The sequence below is a fragment of the Gorilla gorilla genome, chromosome 14, assembly GCF_029281585.2.
Source record: "Gorilla gorilla gorilla isolate KB3781 chromosome 14, NHGRI_mGorGor1-v2.1_pri, whole genome shotgun sequence".
Classification (NCBI taxonomy): Eukaryota; Metazoa; Chordata; class Mammalia; order Primates; family Hominidae; genus Gorilla; species Gorilla gorilla.
Genome location: NC_073238.2, coordinates 73183280 through 73194755, shown reverse-complemented (window position 1 = coordinate 73194755; position 11476 = coordinate 73183280). Strand labels below are relative to the sequence as shown.

Here is an 11476-nt window from a genome sequence, read left to right as displayed (position 1 = left end):
ATCAAAATACCAGTGTCATTTTTCATAGAATTAGGAAAAAACTACTCTAAAATTAATATGAAACCAAAAAAAAGAGCCTGGATAGCCAAGGCAACTGTAACCAAAAACACAAAGCCAGAGGAATCACATTACCTGATTTCAAACTATATTATAAGGCTATAGTAACCAAAACAGCCTGGTACAAAACGGACACATAGACCAACTGAACAGAATAGAGAAACCAGGAATAAAGCCATGCACCTATGACCATCTGATCTTCAACAAAGTCAACAAAATTAAGCACTGAAGAAAGGAGTTCTTATTTAATAAATGGTGCTGGGATAACTGGCTAGCCATATGCAGAAAAATACAACTGGACCACTACCTTTTACTATATACAAAATTTAATTGAAGATAGATTAAAGATCTAAATGTAAAATCTCAAACTATACAAATCCTAGAAGATAACCTAGGAAATACCGTTCTGAACGGTACCGTTCTTGGCCTTGGCAGAGAATTTATGACTAAGTCCTCAAAAACAATTGCAACAAAACAAAGTTAACAAGTAGGGCCTAATTAAAGAGCTTTTGCACAGCAAAAGAAACTATCAACAGAGTAAACAGACAACCCACAGAATGAGAGAAAAATACTTGCAAATTATGCACCTGATAAAGATCTAATATCCAAAATTTATACTAAACTTAAACCAATCAGCAAGCAAAAAATAACTCCATTAAAAAATGGGCAAAGGACATAGAAAGGCACTTCAACAAGAAGACATACAAGCAGCCAACAAACATGAAAAAATTCTCAACATTATAAAGCAGCAAGGAAATGCAAATCAAAACTACAATGAGATACCATCTCATACCAGTCAAAATAGCTACTATTAAAAAAAATCAAAGGCTGTAAGATGCTGGCAAAGCTGTGGAGAGAAGAGAATGTTTATACAATGTTGGTGGCAACATAAATTAGTTTGGCTAATGTGGAAAGCAGCTTGGCAATTTCTCAAAGAACTTAAAATAGAATTATCATTCAACTTGGTAATTCCATTACTGGGTATATCCCCAAAGGAAAATAAATCATTATACAAAAAAGACACATGCACTCTTATAGTCATTATAGCACTATTCACAGTGGCAATGGCATGGAATCAACCTAGGTGCCCATCTATTGTGAATTGGATAAAGAAAATGTGGTACATATACACCATAGAATACTACACAGCCATAAAAAGAGAACAAAATCTTGTCCTTTGCAGTGACATGGATACACCTGGAGGCCAACATCCTAAGTGAATTAATGCATGCTCAGAAAACCAAATACCATATGTTCTCATTTATAAGTGGGAGTTAAACATTGGGTATGTATGGATATAAAGATGGCAACAATAGACACTGGAGATTACTAGAGAAGGGAGAGAACGAATAGGACAAAGGCTGAAAAATTACCTTTTGGGTACTATACTCACTCCTAGGTGATGGAATCATTTTTACCGAAAACCTCATCCTATATACCCCTTTAACAAACTTGTACATGCATTCACTGAATCTAAAGCAAAAGTTGAAATTATTTTAAAAAGAAAAAAATAGTATCTTCAATTTAGGTGAAATTCAAAACAATATTCATTGCATTAAACCTGTTTAGAAATTGCTAAAAGATGATTAATAATGCTTTGATGACCCAAGGTACCACACATTCAATTCCAAAGTGCTATATATATTTTCGGTTACTGACTAAAAAATACATTTTTGTTTTACTTTATTATTAGAAAATATCAAAGGAAGAAATTGTATATTAACTAAAACATCTTCTTAAGCAGAAAGAATCTATCATTCTGGGTGAATGATTTATTTTTGCAAGAGTAATTGTTTATAATTTTAAAGTTTCTTTAGCTACTGAGTGCCTGTTTTTATGAAATACATGACCAAAATCTAATTATACAAATAAACAGTCATATTTAAAAGTATAAATTATAACATTGGCAGAAAACTGAAGATTACTTGTTCTAACCAAAATCCACAATCAACTCAATTTATTAAAATTAGTGGGGTGAAAATTAGAACATTCAAATGAGAAATTATAATATTCATTAAAGAGTTAATGAAAACATGTCTATCCTGAAACTTAGCATCTGGCAAAGATGCCATCAGGTTTTTACTCCAACCATATGAGGTTGCCACAGCATCAGTTGCAAAAATCATGCACAGCATAAGCCACTTACATTCAGAAATCAGTTTCCTTAAGGGGTCTCTGGAAGAAATCCAGATTCAATTTGAAAATTAAAGAGTGCATGGTCATGGTGACACTAAACAACTGAAGGGTGTGGAAGAAATAGCAGTGCTACATTGATTGCTTGACACATATTGAAGAGGCAACATGCAAATCATAATCCTACAAGATACAAAAAAATTGAACACTGAGAAAGAAGTTCCTGTAAAGTAAAAGTGTGTCATGCAACACAGTGTGTGTGTGTGTGTGTGTGTGTGTATGTATGTTTTTCTCCCCTCTGGCTGCTCTTTCTCCATGAGCAGGTCAATAATGATAAAAATTTTCCCTTATGAAATAGGGTCTCAATCCCTCCCTAGTGACTGGCCTTTTCAAAATAAAAACTCAAGGCAATGAAACATATACAGCTGAAAATCATCCAGAAGAAAAACATGAACCATCTTAATAACATATTCAATCTCTTTTTCTCGCTATATAGAGGTCATTATGTAGACCATAATGTGTGGTGGTGAATGAATGTGTGCATGTGTGTATGTATGTGTATGTATATAGTTATGAATATATTATTCAAGGTTATCTCTGATTTGGAAAAGTCTACATAATTATATAAATCATGCATAAATATAATATATATGCATATTTACATATACATGCATACTTGTTTTCAATTCTCCTATGAGTTAAAATGAACGCATATTTTCTTCTACACATACATACATACAAATTTTAAAGAAAGGATAAGCTGTATGTGTAATAATATTTATTTCCTTAAATACATTTTATAGATTAATATTAAATTGCACAAGCCTATCTCTACCCTATGGCTTTACCTTTATTTAATTTTTTTTTTTTTGAGACAGAATCTCACTCTGTCACCTAGGCTGGAGAGCAATGGCGTGATATCAGCTCACTGAAACCTCTGCCTCCCAGGTTCAAGTGACTGTCCTGCCTCAGCCTCCCAAATAGCTGGGACTACAGGTGCCCACCACCACTCCCGGCTAATTTTTTTTTTTTTTTTTTTTTTTTTTTGATACGGAGTCTCGCTCTATCACCCAGGCTGAAGTGCAGTGGTGCGATCTCAGCTCACTGCAAGCTCCGCCTGCCAGGTTCATGCCATTCTCCTGCCTCAGCCTCTCGAGTAGCTGGGACTACAGGCACCTGCCACCACGCCCAGCCAATTTTTTGTATTTTTAGTAGAGACGGGGTTTCACCGTGTTAGCCAGGATGGTCTCGATCTCCTGACCTCGTGATCCGCCTGCCTCCGCCTCCACCTCCGCCTCCCAAAGTGCTGAGATTAGAGGCGTAAGCCACCGCGCCTGGCCCTTTTCTTTTTTAATGTTGGTGTTTTATGCCTTGTACTCTGAATATAACTGAACAACCAAATTCTTCTATTTCAGCAGTGTTAAGAAACTAAGGTTCTAATTCAATTATCTTGGAAACTAGAATCTTAGCTTGGCATTAGAAGCCACATATTAATCAAGCAATGACAAAAGGTAACAGAGAAGATAAAAAAAATTAAATCATTACATTAAAAATCAAACTACTAATCAAAATCTTGTATTATACTTAGGCAATGTTTTTGCATCTACTAGAAGATTATGCATTAAAATTATCTCCCAAAGTGGTTCGTGATTAAACTACAGCTCTTGACTGAGGATCATTTGTTGCTGTATACATAAGAGAGAGTATGTGTGTGTGTGTGTGTGTGTTTGTACATGTATGTGTCTGTTGGTAATTCAAATATGCAGAAAATTCATTATCCAAAGAGCACTTTTTTATTTATGTTTCTATACTTATTACCTAACAGTACCTAAGAATTCAAAGATGCTCAAGTGAAATAAATGTATAGAACTTGAAATTTATCCAAAAGTTATTTCCCTAAAATAGCCTTTTTTTTTTAATATACTTTAAGTTTTAGGGTACATATGCACAACCTGCAGGTGAGTTACATATGTATACAAAGAAGCTTTGTTCTTTCACTCTTTGCAATAAATCTTGCTGCTGCTCACTCTTTGGGTCCACACTGCCTTTATGAGCCGTAACACTCACTGTGAAGGTCTGCAGCTCCACTCCTGAAGCCAGCAAGACCACGAACCCACCAGAAGGAAGAAACTCCGAACACATCTGAACATCAGAAGGAACAAACTCCAGACACGCCTCCTTTAAGAACTGTAACACTACCATCAGAGTGAATGGGCAACCTACAAAATGGGAGGAAATTTTCGCAACCTACTCATCTGACAAAGGGCTAATATCCAGAATCTACAATGAACTCAAACAAATTTACAAGAAAACAACAAACAACCCCATCAAAAAGTGGGTGAAGGACATGAACAGACACTTCTCAAAAAGAAGACATTTATGCAGCCAAAAAACACATGGGAAAATGCTCACCATCACTGGCCATCAGAGAAATGCAAATCAAAACCACAATGAGATACCATCTCACACCAGTTAGAATGGCGATCATTAAAAAGTCAGGAAACAACAGGTGCTGGAGAGGATGTGGAGAAATAGGAACACTTTTACACTGTTGGTGGGACTGTAAACTAGTTCAACCATTGTGGAAGTCAGTGTGGCGATTCCTCAGGGATCTAGAACTAGAAATACCATTTGACCCAGCCATCTCATTACTGGGTATATACCCAAAGGAATATAAATCATGCTGCTATAAAGACACATGCACACGTATGTTTATTGCGGCACTATTCACAATAGCAAAGACTTGGAACCAACCCAAATGTCCAACAACGATAGACTAGATTAAGAAAATGTGGCACATATACACCATGGAATACTATGCAGCCATAAAAAATGATGAGTTCATGTCCTTTGTAGAGACACGGATGAAATTGGAAACCATCATTCTCAGTAAACTATCGCAAGGACAAAAAACCAAACACCGCATGTTCTCACTCATAGATAGGAATTGAACAATGAGAACACATGGACACAGGAAGGGGAACATCACACTCTGGGGACTGTTGTGGGGTGGGGGGAGTGGGGAGGGATAGCATTAGGAGATATACCTAATGCTAAATGACGAGTTAATGGGTGCAGCACACCAGCATGGCACATGTATACATATGTAACTAACCTGCACGTTGTGCACATGTACCCTAAAACTTAAAGTATAATAATAATAAAATAAAATAAAAAAGAACAACAACAAAAAAAGGAACTGTAACACTCACCACGTGGGTCCACAGCTTCATTCTTGAAGTCAGTGAGACCAAGAATCCAGCAATTCCAGACACATTACTCCTAATATCACAGTGGGGGTACACCCTGTGATGATATGATTTGTAATTTCTAAGGGAGGTATTTCTCCAATATCACAGCGGTGTACATCCTTTGAAAATATGATTTATAATATCTAAGGGAGATATTACTCCTAATATCTTCTTTTAGATATTACAAATAATATCACAGGGTGTACACCCACCATGATATCAGGAGGAATATCTTCTTTTAGATATTACTAAGGCTTTATGTTGCCTTGTGGCTTCTGCTGTCTTGAACGACCTTTGACATCCCCTAAGGGAACTCACTCTAGAGCCCTTCATGAGAGGCCACGTGAAGACAGAGGCTCTGATACCATATTAACCATGTCTTCTTATGTATTCTGACGTTTCGACATCTAGGGCCTTGGTGACCTTGGCAGGCCTGTCCCTCCCAGGGTTAGCCAATTCCTAGAGACAGTAAACAACTTGTGCATGAGCGTACTTTTCACAAACAAACTAACCAGTCCAGAGCTCATGTTACCTATTTCATCAGGCTTCCACAGGACTCCCACACTCTAGGCCACTACTACTCTGCCCTAAGCACCCCAGAGCCAGGTACCAGACAACTAGGGACAGCCCCTATAACCAGAGCTTGCTGAAATTACTCAAACTAAAATAGCTAACCTTAACCCTGCTCATCTTGCCTCACTTATTCCTTCCCATGGAAACCACCGTAAAGGCTCTTGCCCATCTTTTTCCATCACTCCTGCCTTCTCGCTGACCATGCTGCCTCCCTATTTGGTCCTGCACGGAATAGTACTTTCCTTTCTCTTGGGATCTGTGAGTAACAAACTATCTTTTCAGTGGCAATCGACTCTTGTTCTGTTGGTCTCTCCATACCTGAAGAATAATGCAACCTATATATTTTTTTAAATCAACTAAAATTTATTTAATTAAGCATAAAGTTAATTTCACATTTGTCTACAATCACAGTAAATACAGTTCTTTAAATGCCATGGCCTTTAAAATGTAAAGCCTCCCCACCTGCAAGATTACATATATAAAACTCCCACTATTGTTTATATAATAGTGGATTAGTTAACCAAATTAAAATAGTTATACTATCTAGAATAAAATAAAATGGAAATAATTTACACATAAGATTCATATTTAAATCATCCTTATTTACAAAATACTATCCCGAGAATTATAATTCTATTAAGTTTCAATTTGAGCAAAAGTGTAATCACTGAAAATGAGAACAGTCAAAATGACTTTTGAAGAGAGCAAAAATATTGTCAGGTTTCATGCTGTGGTTCTGGATCTTCAGCAGCAGGCTCATTTGAAGGCAGACTCAACCCTGAAGGGAACTCACTCTATCTTCAGAATGTGGGGGTGGCGGGGGGAAATCCAGGTCTTAGGGGAAGGTAAGGAGGAAAACCCCTCGGTGGATAGACATTTCTCATTGCAAATGGAGCACGTGGTGGACCTGGGACATCCCTTGGTGGAAAATAATCTGGAGAAGCTCCAAACATGGTTCCTGGAGGAGGTGGAGGGAAAGGAGGTCCTCTTCTCATGAACGGGCCCCTCATATCCACTGGAAACAATGGACCTCTGATTGGAGCAAGAGGTGGAGGAACAAAGCCAGGGCCAGTCACTTCATTTCCAGCGGGGAGAGATGAATCAGGCACATTTAAATTACCAAGATTATCTTTGGTATCATTTCTACTGGATTCCATTTCTGAAGGCATTGACCCATCCATTTTATCCAAAGGAGGCTTATTAAAACTTCTGAGTTCTGCTGGTCCAGAGCGTCTAGCATAATTAGAATAAAATCTGTCTTGCCTTTGTGGAGGAAGAGCTGAATCAGGATATGATTGTCCTGGTGGAGGAGACATCATCCTACGGTCCTGTTCCCACGGAGGTGACAGGAACCCAGTGTCAGAAGGAGCCCTGTGAGGATCGGTAAACCTATCACAGCTTGATTCTCCTCTTTCCTTGGTAATCTGGTGGTCCAGAGGATTCCCTGGGCCTCTTGGGCCTCTCCTCCTCCTGCTGGAAGCAAAGATGAGAGTCTCAGTGGACCCTCCCACAAAGTCGGAAGATAGAGAAAAGTTCTCATTTCAGATGAAGGCCGATCCAATGGTGAGGGACCATATGAGGAATGCTCTCTGCCAAATGCTGTATTTGGAACATCAAGTGCATAAGGATCTTTTTCTAAAAGTTTAATTGTAAACTCTGTTTCAGCTAATTTTTGTCTGTTGTGAGCATTTTCTTTCCTTAAATCGTCGAGGTTTCTTTCAGCAGTCCATGCTGCCAAACAATTATTGTGTGCTTTTTTCTAATGGTATATAATCTTCCCTTGATAAACATGAATAGTTCTCTGAAATTCTTCTTCAAGATCTTTTGCTTGCTTTCTGCAGGTCTCCAGCTCTTCAGCGGCATGGCTGATCATTTCATCTACTTTAGAAAGTTTCTCTTTCTCTAGCCGGTTATTTTCCTCTACTATTAATTTCCTGTAGAGTTTCATTTCATTTTCTTGATATAATTCTGTCATTACCTTAAGTTTCTGTTGAAGCTTCTGATTCTCACTTTCAAAATGTGTGTTTTCCAACTGCAAAGATACTTGTTCCGTCTGAAGATTTTTAATATGCCCTCTAAGCTCTTCCTTGGTTTTATCAACTTCAGATAACTGTATATAAATTTGGTTTCTTTCTCCTTCTAAGGTTGTTAAAGAAGCATTTAGCTTAGCAGCATGAAGCAGTTTCTTCAAAGCTCCTTTTGGAGGATTATCTAAGTAAGCACCATCTTCTGATTCACTGTTCATTTCTAATTCCAAGTTACCATCATCCGTTATGTCTTCTTCCAGCATAGCAGCCTCATCTTTGATCTTTAGCAAGTGTTCAGTCAGAGTCTTGATGTGATTTTCTTTATCATTTAGAACTTGTTCTGCGTGTACTTTGGGTCTTCAAATGTTATTTTCTGTTTATTAAGTTCACTCACTTGTTCTTTCCATACTTCAGCGTCTTGCAAAAGCTGTTTCTGGCTTTCCTGAAGTTGAGAATTTTCATTTAAAGCATATTGTATTCCTATCTTCATTCTTTCTTCACTCGTTTGAAATCTCTTGAAGGTCATTTTGGCTTCAGCTACATGGGATTTGAGGGATTTTGACTCATCTTCTAGAGACTGTATCCTTTTGGAAATATCCGCCATCACCTCATCTTGTTCAGAATGTTTAGATTTCTCTTCTTTTAACTCCTTTTCTGGACAGGGTATTTCATGCTCCAGTTCAGAATTGAACCTGCTCAGCTTTTCACACGTTGCCTCCAAACTCTGTGCTTCTGTTGCCTCCTTCTCAAAGCTGGAATCGTCTAAAGATGACTCTACTTCATAGCTTTCATACTCTTTTTGAACAAGGCTAAATTTTTCAAGTAGTCTACATTTTTCTTCAATTAGTCCAGAAAGCGCTACAGCAAGCTTTTTCTCTCTTCCCACATAAAGCCGACTCCTAACCGATCTAAAACTTCTCCACAAGAAAAAGGGAACAGCAAAAAATCCAACGACAGCGGCACATATCATCAATTCCCATGGTAATCCATAGGGATTCGAATCTGGTCTCCTGCCTTCAGTCAGTGCTGCCATAACCCTGCGTGGCTCCTCCAGGACCAGCCCCCAGTAAGGCTGAGGGGTAGCCCTGGGCGCCTCCATAGCGCAGTAACCCAGGCTTGTCGGGGCCACAATAAGCTGCGGAGAACACTCAGCTTTCAGTTAGGAACAGAATCTGCACCTGGCAACCGGAGCGGACCACTGAGGAGCCGGCTGCGGGGGGAGCTGGGGGACGCGGGAACCCACAGACCTCACAGGCCCATAGAAAAGGTACAGTAAAAATATAGTATAAAATATTTTTTTAAAGATATGCTTGTATAGAGTACTTACCATAAATAAATGGAGCTTGCAAGATTGGAAATTGCTGTGGGTGAGTTAGTAAGTGGTGAGTGAATGTGAAGGCCTAGGGCACTACTATACACTACTGCAGACTTCACAAGCGCTGCACACTTAAGCTACACTAATTAATTAAAATTGTTTTCTTCAATAATAAATTAACCTTAGCTTACTGTAACTTTTAAACTTTATAAATGTTTAAACTTTTTTTAACTTTTTTACTTTTTTGTAATAACACTTCACTTACAACACAAACATATTGTACAGCTGTACAAAAATGTCTTCTTTATATCCTTATTTTATAAGCTTTTTTAATTAAATTTTTCTTTTTTTTTTACTTTTTAATAGTTTTTTGTTAAAAAAACCAAGACATAGACACACACATTAGCCTCAGCCTACACAGGGTCAGGATTATCAATATCACTGTCTTCCATCCCCACATCTTGTCCCACTGGAAGGTCTTCAGGGGCAATAACAGGCATGGAGCTGTCGCCTCCTATGATAACAATGCCCACTTTTGGATACCTCCTGAGGGACCTGCCTGAGGCTGTTTTACGGTTAACTTCTAACCATACACTCTAAAATAATGACAAAAATTATAGTACAGGTTGGTCCAATGATAGTGGGTTATCAGAACTTATTAACATTTAGTGTCACTAAAGTTGGTATAAAACCCTCCACTGCTAAATTTAAATGGTTTATAGGTTTTTGGGCTTTTTTTTTTTTTTTTTAAATAGGCTGGGTGCAGTAACTCACGAATGTAATCCCAGCACTTTGGGAGGCTGAGGCAGCCGGATCACTTGAGGTCAGGATTTCAAGACCAGCCTGGCCAATATACTGAAACCACATCTCTATTAAAAACACAAAATTAGTCAGGCATGGTGGCACACACCTGTAATCCCAGCTACTCAGGAGGCTGAGGCAGGAGAATCACTTGGACCAGGAGGCAGAGGTTGCAGTGAGCCAAGATAGCACCACTTCATTCCAGTCTGGGCAATAGACAGAGACCCCATCTTAAAAAAAGAATCATATACCAGATACATAAATATCAATTCCTCATTCATGGGGAATCTTGTTGATCATTCTGGATGCTTCATATTGAGGAGGGGCATCCTGGGCAGCCTCATACCATGGGTGGCTATATGGCCCCCCAGGAATCAAAGGTTAATCTAATACTATCCTTTTCTTCTGAAACAATCTTTCTTTTTCCAGTCCCCTACTTCCACCAAAGACAAATCTCAGCAAGACAAATCTACCCGCAAAATAAGCTGGAGTCCCATAAACGTGGCCTGATTATCCCACAAAGTGCAGCAAGAATTGCTGTCCACACAGGCTCTCCTAAATTGGCCTTGCTGGAACCTCTCACCAGACCATTTCAGTCAAAGACCTGGGAAAATAGCCAGTTCATCCACCTGTGTCACAGTGTAAAATAAAATAGATTCTTATTGAACTTATGCAAACAAACACATTGCCATGAATTAAGAATATTCACAAATAATTTACAAATTCTGGATAAGTTAGGCATAGAGAGAACTATGCCTCAAATTCTGTTTGAGGAAAGCATACTGTATTCAATATACTTAAAGTATACTCAGAGGCAATAAAAAGCTCCAAAGAAAAAAATTCTCCAGACTCTGAAAAACAAAACAAAAAGAATCAGCAATATTTCAAACGAAAAAACCATAACAAATTATTTCAGTCTCCATTAATTCAGTCCATGCAATCAACTTCTGGTATGCTTCATATTGAGTTAGCAATCTTTATGAATATATCAGCATTTCAATTAGTGCCCTGGAAGTTTTCTCTCTAATCCAATGGCACAGTCTACAAAGTTATCAGAAAACTGCATTTGAGAGGTTGAATTTTTCATAAACTTCCCCAAAGAAGAAAGCCCTGGACTGTAGCTGATTATAAGTCACTTTTTGAGAAGGATCAAAGCAAAACTACAATTGTGGATGACAAAAGTTTCAAGACAGCCATAGTTAAAGGCACAGTTAACAAGGGTATTTTGTTATTCCTGTGGCATACAAGTTAACATAATAATAATAATTACTGTGACAACATATATTAAGACATGTATTCATTTTAGAACTGTCATATCA

General features: G+C 38.1%; 1 pseudogene; it reads right to left on the bottom strand.

The window, feature by feature from the left end:
• Nucleotides 1-6474: 6474 nt before the first annotated feature.
• On the bottom strand, nt 6475-9200 carry LOC115930429 (cTAGE family member 2-like; annotated as a pseudogene).
• Between the last annotated feature and the right edge of the window lie 2276 nt (nt 9201-11476).